A 15,242-nucleotide genomic window follows, 5' to 3' on the forward strand; every position below is an offset into this window, starting at 1 on the left:
GCTAAAAAGGGAAATTTTCATTTCTCAGTGAGTCCTCAGGTGATCTCCCTTCAGGGCTGTCACCTGAGCACAGCCCTGGAAGTGCTGCTCTCCTCTCTGATGTCCCTGAGCTCTCCCACCCATGCAACAAGTTGCCCACATGAAACAGATAAAGAAGTTCCAGTTCAAATGGTTTATTTGATCCTTAGATTTTTTTTTTCTTTCTTTCTTCTCATCACAAATGGTGATTTAATTGTCTCAGAGGTATTCTACGCTTGGAACAATGTTCTTTAGTAAGATTTGTAATATTGCACTTGGTTCGCTGGGGAGTAATACTGCGAGGGCTTCATGTTCAACATCGTGATGTCTGAATTCCTGATGAGACAGGGGTCACTCGTGGCATTTCTGTGCTCTAATTATGTGTGAGAATTGCAGATGTACACCCAAAGTAAAGCAAGTCCTGCTTAAAATTCCTTGTTCTTGTTTTTTTTTTTTACGAGTTAAGCTTTAATATGAGCTGAACGTGGCATCAGCTCATAGAGAACGGGTTCAATGCTTGGAGATAATACTTATACAGCATTTACCATGTTATTTTCCCTCAGGCACTCTCAAATGATCCATGACTTTATAATGTATGTAAAGTGGTTGGAACACATACACAGAGCAAACTATGATTGCTGCCTTGTTATTAAATTTGGGTTATTATTACCACAAGTGCCTGTATTAGCGTTATTAGTAGTAGATGATGGGATTTATTACGAAAAATTGGTACAAGTTTTAGTAATTGTTAAAACTGCTCCCATAAGATGGTTTGTTCATCTGTCCGTTCATGCCAGGTCACAGAATATTTCAAGTCATATTTCATGTATGGGTTTTGTTTTCTACCAAGAAAAAAAAAAGAAGGAAAATAAAAAAGGAAGATATCACTTATTCACACTTTGAGGGATGATAAAGATGCTGAGGTGTTATAGAAGATTTTGACCAAACACAGATGTGAAATTTTCCCGTGAACACACCTGCCTTTGCATTTTCATGCTCCCATAGAGTTGGAAAGCAGTATTCTCAAACATTTTCAGAGGGAGGAGGGTGTCAAATAAGATGAGAGAAATGGTTTATGTCCAAACACCTCTCGCAGTGAATAAACCCGTATTTAAAATTTCATTTAAATTGTGTCAGTTCGCATTTCTCACCACCATTTAATTCCTAATGCTCTTCAATTTGCCACCACTGTGCTCCCAATATTTATCATTTTTTTCATCACTGTGTTTTTATACCAAGTATGGAAATATAACTTTGGTTCAGAGATTGCTTGTCGCTTGTCTTACAAAGAACAATCTCTCCATTGCTGTGCTTGATTACTTCTGATGAGACTTGGGCTGGAGTGAAGCAACCCCACTAACATCCACTACAGGATATTAGGTTTACATTTGTCTAGGATTAAATTGAGTGATTTTTTTAACCAGTATCAAACTCCAAGAGACACTTGACCCTGGCAGGAGTAGCCTTGGCCTTTCAAAGAGGTCAGGTGAGAGTTAGATCAATTACAAGAAGTAGAGTCATATATATACCTTACTAAAGAGACTTACATTATTTTATTAATTAATAACTCAATTATGAGGAAAAAAACCCAATATTTATCCTGTTATTTGTTATGACATTCATTCACTAAATTACCAATTAGGCATTTGCCTGATTCTGCTGGATTTCCAGAGTGGCCTTAAACATGGACTGGAAGAGGAATTCTTTCCTGAATCAATTTGTATCTCCACCTTTAAAAGAAATCCGAATTGGTTGTACTTCACTTCTCCAGGGCCAAGGACAGAAACATGTTCAGATCCGCACATTTCATGGAAGTTGTATTTACCTTCTCCTATCTCTCTCTGTACATGTTACTTGAATCTTCAAATTCCTGCTATTTTTTAAACTCCTCCCAGGTAAAGTCTCTGTGTAACACTGGCAGCCCGTGGCTTGGACAGGGGCACTCTGTGCTGGGCTAAGAACTGATTGGAGGGCCAGGTCCAGAGAGTGGTGGGGAACAGAGCTGCATCCAGCTGGGATCCGGTCACTAGTGGTGTCCCCAAGGGATCAGTGTTGGGCTCAGTTCTATTTAATATCTTTATTGATGATCTGGATGAGGGGATTGAGTCCAACATCAGCAAATTTGCAGATGACACTAAGCTGGGGGGGAGTGTCGATCAGCTGGAAGGCAGGAGGGCTCTGCAGAGGGACCTGGACAAGCTGGAGAGATGGTCTGATTCCAATGAGATGAGGTTCAACAAGGCCAAGTGCCGGATCCTGCACTTTGGCCACAACAACCCCCGGCAGCTCCATGGGCTGGGGACAGAGTGGCTGGAGAGCAGCAAGGCAGGAAGGGACTTGGGAGTTTGGATGGACAGAAAGCTGAACATGAACCAGAGTGTGCCCAGGTGGCCAAGAAGGCCAATGGATCCTGGCCTGGATCGGGAACGGTGTGGCCAACAGGTCCAGGGAAGTGATTCTACCCCTATACTGAACTCTGGTGAGGCCACACCTGGAGTACTGTGTCCAGTTCTGGGCCCTCAGCTCAGGAAGGACATGGAGGGGCTGGAGCAGGTCCAGAGAAGAGCAACAAGGCTGGGGAAGGGTCTGGAGTACAAGTGATGTGAGGCTGATGGAGCTGGAGTTGTTCAGCCTGGAGAGGAGGAGGCTCTAGGGAGACCTCATCACTCTCTGCAACTCCCTGAAAGGAGGGGGAAGTCGGGGGGGGGGGGGGGGGTTTCTGCTGCCAGAAACCAGCAGTAAGACAAGAAGACTCAGTCTTAAGCTGTACCAGGGGAGATTTAGGTTGGATATTAGGAAGAAATTTTTTACAGAGAGAGTGATCAGACATTCCCTGCTACCCAGGGAAGTAGTGGATTATCTGTCCCTGGAGATTTTTAAGATGAGACTGAATGTGGCATCTGGGAACCATGGCAGTGTTGGATGAAGGGTTGGACTTTATGATCTCAGAGGTCTTTTCCAACCTTGTTGATTCTATGATTCTAGGATTCTATAATTCTATGATCTACCAAACCACTCCAAGGGTTCCTATGGAAATTCCCTGACAGCCTTGTGGGTTGCCACTGTGATTGATAACTTCTTAGGCACAAATGACTCCTAAAGAGGGTTCTAGTAAAGAATTACATAGAATCATAGATTCATAGACTCTTGAGTTAGAAGAGACCCACAAGGATCATCGAGTCCAGCTCTTGGCCCTGCACAGGACCATCCCCAAAAGTCACACCGTGTACCTGAGAGCATTGTCCAAATTGCTTCTTGAGCTCTGTCAGGCTTGGGGCTGTGACCACTTCCCTGGGGAGCCTGTTCCAGTGCTCAACCACCTTCTGGGTGAAGATCTTTTCCTTAATATCCAGCCTAAACCTCTCTGACACAGTTTCATGCCACTCCCTCAAGTTCTGTCACCAGAGAGAGCTCTTTGTATGGTTTCCCCTCTAGACCCTTCACCATCTTCATACAGAAGCGCTTTCCATGTAGAAGTGTCTAACATTCATCTCTTCTGGTCTATTCATCTAAACTTTTAGGAAGTTTAGATGAGTAGACAAGCAAAGACTGATTTCCAAAATTATGCCCCACTTCAGTGGTCTCTGTCCTTTATTATGTTGTGTGGAAATGGCAAAAAGAGAAGCAGAAAAATACAAACCTGAGATTAGGAAGAACTGAACCTCCCTGCTTTTTCTGTATGAATTTTACCAACTCATTTTTTGATTTTGCTCGTGAGATTGTTCATTTTCTTCCACAAGACACTACAGAGCATTTTACTCTTGCGTATTAGTTGGTTGCAAAGTTTTGTGCTGATCTTACAAGACGGTAGTAATTAAGAGAAAGAGCAAAGGAAAAAGTGGAAGAGAAATTATGAGGAAGAAATAAAGGGAGAGGAGGAGAAGGAGGAGAAGGAAGAGAAGGAGACAAGAAGGCAGGAAGGGAAGAACTTTCATAATGAAGTTCTTCAGTAATTTACTTCTGAAATGATTTTTCCTTCTGAAATTTACTTAAAGACTCACCAACTCTAAACCAACACTAAACCAGATGCTTCTATTGGAGTCAAATAAAAATGTTCTGTGAAACCAGGAAGCTCATTTTGTGAGACTATTTAACAGCAAAGCCTTTTCTTTTCATGAGTCTATTTCAATATGTTTCCCCATTTTCCAATATTTTAATCTTGACTGGCGAATTAAGAACATTTGTTCTCACTGAACTCTATGAAATCTTTGAGGCACCCAGGCAGAAAAATAAGGCTCTATAAGTCAGCTTTCTCCTTATGTCTTACCTCTCAATACAACCTGCACATTAAATTGTCAGAGGTCTCTGAAAATATTCCCAGTTAGAGTCTGGGAAAGTGTTTATTTTTGTTCCAGGTGCAAGATGAGTCCCTTTTGCCTTAATTCAACTGAAGCCTGTATTACTGTCCAGGTGCCTCACTTTGTTTCAGCAAATCTCATCCACCCAGAAGAAACTTTTCATGGTGAAACACTACTTTTCATAGGATGAATCACTACACGATAAACTGTAGGAAGACTTTAAGCTTCCGCAGGATTATTTTTGCAGAGAGTAAATCAGTGCTTTCCAGTCTGTTTTAATTTCCCATCCCCAGCTGTATGTGTGACACGTGCCCACCATACCACTTCAGAAAGTGCTGTATTTTCTGCCCCAGTGCCTTTTTAACATTTTTCATCCCAGCAAAGTCAGTGACTGTCCAACAGATACTGCATCAGGGAGAACTTGAAACCTTTATTTGTTTCTTATAAACCAATAGTCTGGAAATCACAAGAGTTCCAAATAAGGATTGATGTGCTGTACAGGTTGGCACAGAAAGAAAAATGGTCTTGTATCAGGAACGGGAAAACATGGAATGAAGCAGAGAAGCAGAGGAGACACTTTTCAGAGAACTGGGACTGAAACACAATGTTATATCCCTCCCAAATTCTTTCATTGGCCTGGAGCTCTGACCACTTGAAATTTTGCCAATGAGATTTTACAAAGAAAAAAAAATTTTTTTTTTATAGTTATCAGCAAATATGAAGGAGACATGGGGGTGAAGGAGAAGTTTCTTTTTTAGTAAAATATGCTTACTTAAAAAAAAATAGTCTAATGTCTAGCTCTTGCAGGAACAGAGAGGTTTCAAAGCTTTAACTGTTTCTCCTTTTCTTATCTGTTGATCAAAGGAAAAGAGGTTTTCCAGGGAGAGATTTAATGGAATCATAGAATGCTTTGGATTGGAAGGGACTTTAAAGGTCGTAAGGGGTTTGGAACCTTCCACTATCCCAGGTTGCTCAGAGTCCCAGCCAAACTGGCCTTGGACACTTTCAGGAATGGGGCACTCACAACTTCTCTGGGCAAGCTGGTTGAGTGTTTTCACCTGCAGGAAAGTGAAAATAATAGTAATTATAACTAAAAAAATACTACCTGTTATCCTGATCCACCTGAAGATGAAGAAAGAGTTCTTAATACTGGAAAATCAGGAATTTATCCCAACGATCCCTTTCAGATTGAATCATGGAATCATGCTATTGCTAAGGTTAGAAAAGACCTTTAAGTTCATCAAGTCTAACCATTAGCCCTCACCCTGTTCCCTGCTAAACTGTGTCCACCACTAAGCTGTGTCCTCAGATATCATCTCCACACATTTTTTGAACACTCCTGAGGATGATGACTCCACTCCTTCCACGTGCAGCCTGTTCCAATGCTTTCCATGAAAACAATCTCCCCTGGCACAAAGTGAGGGATCAGGGTTTAAGAAGTGTTGTAACTCTCAAGCCTGGAATTGTTGTAACTCTCAAGCCTGGAAGTGTGAACTACCCTGGTCCTGAGGACTCCAGGATGCTCAAACACTCAGCTGTGAAGGTTGCAGAAGTGAACAGAGGTAGAGCTCGTCATGGGGACCTCATTTCTGTGTTGGAGGAGACGGGAAGGATATTTAATAATTAATGTTATAATATTAAGGGGAAGAACCCAGAAAGAGGTAAAGCCAAGGTTGTGTAGGAGAAATTAAAGTCTCTCCATCTACCATGGCAGCTAGGACAAAAAAAAACAAATCCAAATTACATGTATTACATAAAAATCTAACAGTAGACTTATACATAAAACAGTTACCTTGTTTTCATGGATTTCTCCAGTAGAGCTTGGTATCTTCCAGATCTCATGTAGAATCAGAGAATCATTAAGGTTGGTAAAGACTTTGAAGATCATCCAGTCCAACCATTAACCCAGCACTGCCAAGGCCACCACTAAACCATGTCCCCAAGTGTCACACCTTCTGAACACTTCCAGGAATAGTGGTTTCCCCACTTCCCTGGGCAGCCTATTCCGATGCTTGACCACACTTTCAGCCAAGATATTTTTGCTAATATCCAATCTAAACCTCCACTGATGCAACTTGAGGCTTTTTCCTCTCATCCTGTCACTTGTTACCTGAAAGAAGAGACCGACATTCCCCTCTCTACACCCTCCTTTCAGGTAGTTATAGAAAGTGAGAAGGTCCCCTCTGAGCCTCCTTTTCTCCAGGCTGAACCACTCCAGCTCCCTCAGACTTGTGCTCCAGACCCTTCCCCAGCTCCATTGCCCTTCTCTGGACACATTCTAGCCCCTCAATGTCCTTCTTGTAGTGAGGGTCCCAAAACTTAAATCAAGATTAGAGGTGTGGCCTCACCAGTACCCAGCACAGGGAGACAATCACTTCATGCAGCAAACACAAAATACAGCGAGGTATTTCCAATCAACTTGAAAATGTCCTGTAAGGACGATGCCTGCCCTCCACAGCCTTGTTTGGTAGAATTCTAGCAAGTAACTGCAAATAAAGCCAGTTTTGAGTTTTAAACACGTTCTTGTGTTTAAAACACAGACTCACACGCACATACCATTGGGCAGGAGGCCATGAATCTTGTTTAGTGGGTGGTTATAGTTGTATGTAAAGAGAGGAGATTAAATTAAGCATTGGAGGAAGGTAGTGCATCTTTTCTGGGCAATTACACATACCTTGTATAATCTAATGAGCTGTTACTGGACCCTAATGGAACATTTAAATAGAGTTATTGTATTTTTTCACAGTTTGGTGGATTGGAGAAGTTAATTGATTTACCAGGGAAAATGCCTCTCCCTTTCCCTGGACCCCACCTTCTTTTAAAACATACAGAAGTAGAAACACAGGAAGGAGAAAGACTAGAATGGGTATTAATTGAGTACAACATCATAAAAAAGGATCAGTTCCATAATATCTTCCCTGGTAGCAACCCACAGTGACAACAGCAATACTCAGTTCTGCAGTAGCTCTCTAAATCCATAGATTACAAAGTGCTTTGCAAGGAGGAAGATACAGAGCTTTGTCTTCTTTCAGCCTGTCATTAAAAATGTAAAAAAGGCCCCTGTAATATTCAAATGCAATGATCCCAAAGGTTTTTCTTTTATTATTCCACTGCTACTGGAGGACTTATTAAGCCCCAGAAAACTTTCAAGCACTATTTAAACTAAGAAGTTTTGGAAGTACATTTTCCCAATAATTTTGTGCATCATGTGTACAATATATGGAGCCCCAGAGTTCTTTTGGGACCAGGATTTGGGCTCAGATTAATAAAGATTGATAACTCCTTGGACCACTTACTTTTACATAAATATAAGCAATAACTTCCCTTGAGTTTAGTGGAGAAAACTAGAGCTGAACCCTCACGTGAAAGCAGAAAAAAGTCATTTCCCCAGATTGTGCTCAATCTTCTCCAGTCAAAATTGCTGTTTCTAGGACAATTAATCAGACTGATAATTTCAATCAGATGTTTTGTGTGGTGGCTTCTGCATGTTATCCAGGTGGGATTCAGGTTCTTCCAGGGCTCCACTGAGCCTGAGGGTGTCCTCTCTCAGTACAGACAGTGCAAACCTGTGTGGTGTCACTGGCTCAGCTCCTGTTTTGTGGGCAAACAAAGGAGTTCACATTCAAAGTTACCAGTGAAGTGCTTTTATCTTGTCTTTTCTTTCTTTTGCTTGCTGTGATTTCATTAAATCAGTAGGACAGGGGCTGACAGCAGAGGTGTGACAGCTTTCAAGCACTACTGCAAAGGGGATCTGTCAGCGGCTCCAAGGACAGTTGGGATCACTCCAGACCACTGTGAGTGGCTCTACAGAGAAACACCTCCCAGAGGGGCTGCCAGCACCTCAAAGCAAGTCTAGAAATCACAAAGTGGATGCCAAAGACAAACATGTTCTTTAGAAAAACTGTTGTCCCTGAGAAAGCCCTGAATGTCAGTGCTGGAAACCAGCAGGTGAAGTGACTCATTTCTTTCCGGTTCCTTTTCACTGTGTAGGTTAAAGCAGGGAGGTATTTCCAGTGTGACACCTCAGAGGCTGAAATGTTGAGTTTGAAGTGACTTTACTCCTTACAGGAGTCAGAATGACAACTGGTTTGGGGAAGGGCGGGAGAAAATCCTTCTATCTGTCCTTGTGTCATCCTTGGTTTTGCTTCTTCCCTTTCACCACAAATTGTTCTAAGAAATTGTGAAGATTGTTAAGTTCAAGAAGTTACCATTTCCCCTAGAAAATTATAATTCTACTTATAATAAGGCAGCTTGTCTTGTTCCATTTTAAGTTGCATTTTAGATTGCTGGTATTTTGTCTAACTTTCTCACTTGGGAAACATTTTTCTTACAACTTATCTACCTTTAATATTCCTAGAAAATTTGTACATAACTGTTCATGTATTTCTGAGACACTTGTTCAAGTCAGGAAAAAGGACATTTCATGGGACACCAATGACATGCTTCTCATGTTCTCTTGATATTTGTCCTCCCACATTTCCATGAAATACAGGGAATAGACATAGAAAGGAGGAAACTTGGTTATATAGGAGTGGGGAAAACAAACAAACAAACAAACACACAAAACAAACAAGGATGAGAAAGACTGGGAAGAATTAAACTGAATACATCCAACAGTATGATGATGAAGGGGATGGTGAGCTGGGTGGAGACATAAAGCTGGAACACACTGGAAGTGAACCCAGTTTTGGAAAGGATAAGTTGCAAATAAGAGGTCCAACAGAGGCTAATTATCAGGGTGAAATAGCATCTAGTAGGACAGAGGGGACTAAGACAGGCAGATAACAGGATGAGGGATGTTGGGGAGGAAGAGGAATGAAAAACTGAGAAAATTCACTGGGAAGAGAAAAAACAGATTAAGCATTGATACGGAAATGGGACATTGAATTTAGCAGGGGGATAGGAGAGAGACCAGGAACTGAGCCAGAAAGGAGAGATGAGGACTAATTAGGAAAAAAAGACAAAAATGACAAATAACAAATCTGACAAAAATAGGAGCATCACCAAACCCCAAGATCAGGGAGATGCAGGACAGATGTTCAATATGTGTTTGTTCTGCAATTCTGTATTGCTTCAAAAACAAACCAGGGATTCACATTCTAAAAAGACATGAAATGACTATAAATGAGGCACCCTAAAGCCATGCCACAGATATCTTAATGAGATGGATCTCATTTGTTGATGCTGTGAGGGATGTCCATGTGATCAAGACATGCTCCTCCAATATATCTTCACTTTTGGCCTGTGCAGAAGTTCTGTCCTGCAGGCATTTTAGGAGTTTGGTTATTTGAGTATTTCCAGATGTTCATCAGTGTGTCTGATAACCAGGGAACAGTCCATCCAGCTCACTTTGAGTGCAGCAAGTTCCCTCTTATCACAGAAACATAGAGTAGTTTGGGTTGGGAGGGACCTTAAAGATCATCTGGTTCCAACCCCCTGCCATTGGCAGGGACACCTTCCACTAGAACAGGTTGCTCAAAGCCCCATCCAGCCTGGCCTTGAACACTTCCAGGGATGGGGCATCCACAACCTCTCTGGGCAACCTGGGCCACTGCATTGACACCCCTATAGTAAATAATTACTCTCTAATTTCTAATCTAAATCTACCCTCCTTCAGTTTAAAGCCACTCCCACTTCTCCTATAACTACATGCCCTTGGGAAAAGTCTCTCTCTAGCCCTCTTGTAAATCCTCTGGACGTGCTGGAAGGTGCTATAAGGGTGTCTCTCTTCAGGTGTTACTCAGTGAACATCCACACACACCCTTTCTCAGGCAGAAATGCGGTGCCTCCATCCATTCCTCAATACACAAAACCACTGAAGTCTGGAATTCCATAAAGGATATTCTTCTTTATCCTATACAGTTGTCTTATCCTCAAATCAACTCTATTCATTGCATTAACTAAGGCAGCAGTCCCCTGGAAATGGAAAACATGAGCATATGAGTGAAGACAGTATCTCACTGAACGCAGCCTGCAAGGGGAAGATAAAATATAATGAGCAACCTTAGATTAATTCAGGCATTTCCAAACTTCAGGGTACTAATTTTAAACTTTAAAAATGTTATTTTGTTATTGATTTTTTCTTTTTTTCTTTTTTTGCTTGGGGGAGGGCGTGGTTTGTGTTTTCTTTTTGGTTGGTTTATTTGATTTGTTTTTTTTCTCCCTGTGTAGAACACATGAAAAAGGAGATGCAGCTGCATTTCTGGGTGTGTTTGTCAGTAGTTCATAGAAACAGTGCCATCTACTGACATCAGAACAGGTCACTCTCTCCTTCAACTACTTAGGATCACTGCTGATGGATCCCTTGGAGGAATTTTTGACTATTCTGTTCTCAGGAACAGACTACCTGCTTCAGAGAGTGGGAGGCAGAATGACTGTTCCACTTGAACCTTCTCATAGCTATGGAGATCCCTGATTCAGATTCCAAAATCTCTGTCCTGCTTCACAAGAAACTTTAATTCTCTCTCTTCTGGCTTTGTGTCCAAAGTTTTGAGTTGTTTCAACAGGCTCTGGAGACATAACTCAGCTTCCACTGGTTGGCGACTTCAAAAAAGGGGATTAGATGTGGCATTTTGTGATGATTTAGTGGACATGGAGATATTTGGTAGAAGATTGGACTTGTTGATCTTGTAGGTTTTTCCATCCTCAATGATTTTATGGAACATACTCTGCACAGTTGTTTGTTTGGGTCCTTTCCAGAGATATTCCTATTTCCAAGAAAGCAGGGAAAGAGAAGAGAGAAGTAGGCCATAAAATAATGGTACCAGACCCTTCAGCTCTGAGGACAGAGTATACAACCTCAATGGTAGTTTCTGCCTTTGCCTGGCCAGCATTTTTCATGGAAACATAGAATGGTTTGGGTTGAAAGGGACCTTAACATTCATCCAGTTCCAACCCCCTGCGCTGGGCAGGAACACCTTCCACTATCCCGGGTTTCTCCAAGCCCTGTCTAATCTGACCTTGGACACTTCCAGGAATGAGAAATCCACATCTACCAGCAACAGTGAAGTCAGTCCTTAAACACAAGCTGGTAACTCCAGGGGATTCCAACTTTGCTTTATGGTTGTTGCCTGCAAAGACAACAATTCTTAGAGTGACAATTCAATCCAAGCTTGGATCACCACGCACCAGTGAGGATGTCTGCACTCCTGACATGAACTCTTCCACAAGGACTTGGAAAAGGGGCCAGTTCTCCCACACTGAGGATAATTGAACAGGAAGAAGTTCCAGTGCGTTGAGTGCAGGCACTGAGTAGAGAAACGCGCCCAAACTGTCCTTGTTACTGACCCTGGTTTGCCATACAAATGAGCAGCATTTGCATAAGCAATTAAAATGTAATTAAAAGCCAGCAACACATTAAACTCACATCGAAATCCTCAGGAATGTTGCTGCCATTGGGCAAACAGGAAAATATTCTAACAAGATACCAGTAGTTAAAAGCCAATTAAGCATGCCTATTAGTTGTCCATTATAAGCACTGAGTTCTGTAAATAAAAAATATTAATTGCCACAGGCCATGTTGTTGACTGTCAAATAAATTCATAAATATTTTTTACAGCATTCAATGGTAGTTAAGCATGCAGTTCATGTATTTACTCTGTTAAAAATAAAAATAAATTTAGAAAGAAGAAAGAGAAAAGAAGCTTCTGAATACCTTTGGTTTGAAATTATTATAGAAAACCAAATTCCATTGTGTTGTTATCATTAACTTTGAGTCTGATTTGAAATAATTATATTTCCTGGACCTGAACTAGTATCTGTGTATTGCTGAAATTTAGTTTAATTTCCTCTATCACTCCCACCCTGTATCTATTTTTCCTTTTTTTTTAAACTCACCCTCTGTGGAATAATTCATTCTCTACTAATTAAAACTGGAGAATTTTGAGGGTGATAATTACCTGTGGTATCTTTGGTGGGTTTTAAATGTGACCTTTCCTTTTGCATGTCTGACTTGGAACACCTTAAAAAGACCTGATTTTCTTAGGGTTACTGTGTGGTACCTTTCAGAATTCAAACTCCTTTGTCACATCTCTGTTTGAATAACCCACTTTACAATGGAGGGACACAAAAATCACTCATGGCTTCCAGAAATCCTGGTTTCATTGATCCTTCAAAACCAATGTAAATCCTGACAAACAAATGATCTCATTTCCCAAGGTACGGAGGATTCAGAAGTTCATTTAACCAGCAGTGGTGAAAGCCCTGTTCTTTCAAAACCAGGACACGTATTTTAGGTGACTGCATATAGATTTCAGAACTATTGAAGGAAATTTGGGCAAAATACCCTCCCCATTGAAAAAACAGCCTTTAGGACTTGTAGTACACTGCTATTGAACTAGATCTGGGAAAGCTCTAATTATCTCTACCGGAACTTAGGGCTTTAAAAACTCAAACCATTAAAAAAGCAGTGATCACAGATACAATAAAACCCCCTTTCACAACCCTTCTAACCCAGACATTTGCAAAATCTGCCAGATATTATCCCTTCTCATTAACTGGGGAAAATGAATGACAAAAAGTCTGAAGAATTTGTGCAAGATGACACAAAGAATCCTACAAGTGGCATTACTTGCCTTGTTATCCCTCAGCCTCCAAGACACCTGGTAGTCTGAGCAAACCACAGAGGATCCTGCCTCTGTCAGGTGACAGTACCAAGCACTCCCCAAAGTAGGGGACTCTCACTTCCCATCCCTGGAAGTGTCTAAGGCCAGTTTGGACAGGGCTTGGAGCAACCTGGGACAGTGGAAGGTGTCCCTACCCATGGCAGGGATTTGGAACAAGATGATCTTGAAGGCCCCTTCCAACCCAAACCATCCCATGAGTCCATGATTTAAGGTGAGTGTCCAAGGTACATAGAATGAGATGTTTGTCCTCACCTCAGTTGTAGCTCAGCTAAGGACTTTCCAAGGCCTAGCCTCCAGCCCTGATATCCCCTCAAACAGTCTTACCACACACACACTATTAAACTCTCCAAGCCTTCAACATGGTGCCTACATCCAAGCTCCCAAATAGTCCTGGACTGGGTTGACTCTGGAGCTCTGCCTTGCTGTTATTTAGAAGACTGCAAGGTAGATGAGACCCAAAGGTTGCCAAGGACTATTGAGATCAACAGTGTCAATGATATATTTCACCTGCTTGGGTCAGTGCCCAAACTGTTAAATTTCCACAGCCTTTGTGTCGTGACCGGTGTTATCCTTAAGACTTCATAAATCCTAAATCCTTTTAGACTGCAGTGACAATAAAAACCTAATAAATGTGTTACTGGATATAAATTTCTATATCTTGATTGTTCCAAATATTAGAAGGAGTTTTAGCCTATATAATTTTGAAGCAGACCACCAGTTCAGTGCTGTAATATGCTGAAATGACAGGGTGTATGATTTTCCTTTACACTTGTGACTTTGCAAATCTAAAGCCAATGTGGATTTCATAGTTCCAAAAGATCTCTGGCCTAACAACAATAGAACAAATGTGGCAGTGTTGGTGATTTGAGCTTGCTTCATTTTGGAGAGATGTCTCTATTAAAGTTGGTGTTATTTTCTTTACATAATTTATGAGGAAGAAAATGTATTTAATACCCTGGGTACATCTGCAATTTCCTAAAACCAGGTGAAGTTAATCCATGGCATACACAAATAGTTTCCTGTATGTCGTAGTTTATTCATCTCTAAATGTTTCTGACAACTTTGGTTTAGACATTCACTTCTACATTATTCAGAGCAGAGAACAAATGACAGGTTTGAAAGGCTTTGTAGAGTACACAGAATAAGAGGACAAGAAGACAAGGCAGAGGTATTGTCATTCCTGACAAATAATTCAGAGGAGTCACTGTGCAGTGATGTCTTGGTGATTTAAGAAGCTGTTCTTAACAAAGGTGTGGTAGATACCCACCCAAGGCATTCACTTCTTTAGTACTGGCTATGAGCAGTGAGTTATTATGGACTTTGCCCGTGGTCTTTTCCAGTATATTTATTCTCTACTCATTGGCATTTATCATCCCATTGACTTTTCCTTCCCTTTAGAAAGATCTTTTATGAGCAATTCATATCCATTCATATACATATTTTGCTCATAAAATTAGGAAGGTGGACTACCAGTATATTTTAAACCTGACTTTGAACTCCGTGAAATCCTCGTGTTCTTCACTGCAGGGTATGTACACCAAATGCCATATTACAGCTCCAGTAACATCCACTAGTGAAATTAGAATGCGCCTAACTGGGAATGATCCTGCTAAAAGAAGCCAGAGGTGCTGCATTCACAGCTATGGTTGGAGATTTAGGCCTTCATTTCTTCCTCCTATAATTGAATTTCTTTCCATTTATTACACAGCCAAGAGATTCCCAAGAAGAGCAAACAGGCCTGCTGATAGCATCTCATGATATGTGTGTTTTCTGTCAAGATAATAATAAAAAAAATTACTGTGTTAATTTCTCTTCAAACATCCTATCTCACCTCTAATTGAAAATGAAGATGTGTTCGCACGTATCTGGAGTAATTAAAACCCTTCGGCTTTTCTTTATCTAATTAATGAAGAAAGGGGAAATCAGAAATTGCAAATTGGGCATGAAAACAAACAAAATTTAATTAGGGTTTTGCGTGTGTGTGTGTTTGTGAAGATCATATAAGAGAATATGGTTAAAGGGAAATTTTAGTAACTGCTTGCAGGTGTTTGAACTATAATTAAATTTGTGAATTAAAACGTTGCAAAGAAATTTTTAACAGTTGTGTTGCGAAAAGGAAAGTCAACTGAAGAAACAACAACAGAAAATAAACCAAATGTCAATGTTTGGCAGTATTTGACCTTTGAGAGGAGTCCAATCAATTGCAGCCATCGTTTCATATTTCCCAATTTAGAGAGATGCATTATTTTACCATGATGACATTTATTTAATTGCAGACTGTTTCTCAGCCCTCCTGAAGGCA

Source organism: Corapipo altera, unplaced genomic scaffold (genome assembly GCF_003945725.1).
Source record: "Corapipo altera isolate COAL_440 unplaced genomic scaffold, ASM394572v1 267, whole genome shotgun sequence".
Taxonomy (NCBI): domain Eukaryota; kingdom Metazoa; phylum Chordata; class Aves; order Passeriformes; family Pipridae; genus Corapipo; species Corapipo altera.